Source organism: Pteropus vampyrus, unplaced genomic scaffold, assembly GCF_000151845.1.
Source record: "Pteropus vampyrus isolate Shadow unplaced genomic scaffold, Pvam_2.0 Scaffold163, whole genome shotgun sequence".
Taxonomy (NCBI): domain Eukaryota; kingdom Metazoa; phylum Chordata; class Mammalia; order Chiroptera; family Pteropodidae; genus Pteropus; species Pteropus vampyrus.
Window position 1 is genome coordinate 750,406 of NW_011888944.1, and position 1,928 is coordinate 752,333.

The following is a 1,928-nucleotide window of genomic DNA, read 5'->3' on the forward strand; positions in this document are numbered from 1 at the left end:
TATGTGATTAGAACGAAACTTTGAAGTCGGTTACCCCACTTTGAGATCCCTGGGACCTTCGTGGGGAGATCGAGGGGACTGGGCTGGGTAAGGAGGCCTTTGGCTGCCCGTGGGCTTATTTGTTTTAGTGGCCGTTTCATGACACTGGGCTGTCCCATCTCGAGAATGTCATGCTTAACAGTTGCCTCTTTGTTTTTAAATGTTTTTTTTCCCCGTTTTAACACTGTCACACGAACGACCTTTCACTGCACAGGGCCCTTTCGTGGGATCTGACTTGTAGGTCCCACGGGTGTTCCCGGGGCAACTCCGAGGCAAAAAGAGGCCTGCGCTTCGCCATCACGTCACCTCCACGCGGGTCCTGCAGAGGGAGGTCCAGCAGAGTCCACTCCTGTCGGGTGAAAGTCACAGCCCCTTTCTCACTGTCACCGATTCCTGCGGTGACTTTCAGCAGCGCAGTCACCAGCACCTCCTCCTCTGTGCTGCCTTTCAGAGGACGAGCAGGATCCTGAGTAAACAGATGCTTCAAAGTCTTCATGACACTGGGAGCAGCTTCTGGGCAGAAGATGCGGGGCGAAAGGCTCGGGTTTACTCTCTTCCAGATTCTTCCTTCTCCGTAAGCCAGAGAATGTCGAGCTGTTCCCCTTTCCTCGAGGAATCTCCTTGAAAAACGCCGCTCTGGGGGCCTCTGCGGCCGGCTGTGAGACCCCCTTTGCTCTGACACCCGACACAGCCTTCAGCGCCTCCCAAACAGAAAGCCGATGTGGCTAGCATTGCACTGTGACATCGGGGGAATGACAGAGGACCAAGCGCAAAGAGCAAAACAAAACCAATCCATTTGCCGCCTCCACCAGTAGAGCATGCCCTCTGCGGGGACCCGTTTTAGGCTCTTTGGGGTCTCCGACTGTTACTCGATGTATGTCAGCTAAAGTTTGTCAGTGACCTTAATCAACTTCAGGAACTTCCTACGGTAAGCAGATGGCAGAATTAGGCTTTGAGACTGGATGCGAGAGGAACATCGTCCTTAGCCTTCTGACTTGTCTCCTCCTCAGCGTTGGGGAGGAGCTGAGGGCAGTGAAGGAGCGTGGGAGGTGACCGATGGCACGTAAGTGTCCCCTCGCGCCACGAGCTGTACTGAATCGAGACACTGTTCTTCCTTCTGAGGGTCACTGTGAGCAAGGGAAACACCGTGAATTCTCCTCACGTGTTCGTTCGCTTACTCATCAAAAAATTCGTTATTGTGTCAGGGACTGATGAACGGTGTATGAGGTTAATAACTTATAAAAAAGGAGAAAGGCGTAGAGCGGGAGGTCTGTATAGGTAAGTCGAGATCAAGTTCACAAACAAAAGCAAAGACATCGGTAATAAATCTGCAAAATGACACAAAGGTAGAAACTATCTGCACACTTATGGCCGGTGCCATGAACTGACTCTTTGTGTCTCCCTGAAGTTCATATGTTGAAGCCCTAATTCTCAATCTGATATTTGGGGGTGGGGCCTCTGGGAGATAATTACGTCACAAAGACAGAGCCCGTGTGAACGGGGTTCGTGCCCTGATAAGAAGAGGCACGAGAGAGGGGATTGCTCTCCATCTCGTGAGGGTTCAGCAAGAAGGCAGCTGTCTGCGAACCCGGACGAGGGCCCCCACCAGACACGGAGCCCGCCGGCACCTGGGATGTTCCAGCTTCTGGTTCTGTGCGAAATGTCTATTGCTTTAGCCACCTGGTCTATGGTGTTCTGTTCTAACAGCTCAAGCTGATGACGACAACTAGGATCACACATTCCTGCGTATCTTTTGTTGTATTCCCAGCCCTGTGCCTTCGGGGCCAGCATTAGGCAAGGTTTAACTCAAAATGATTTCATCGTTGAAGGAGGTTCTAACTTTAATTTGATCAATATCTGACATCATTTCGTATTATTGCACCTAAAAT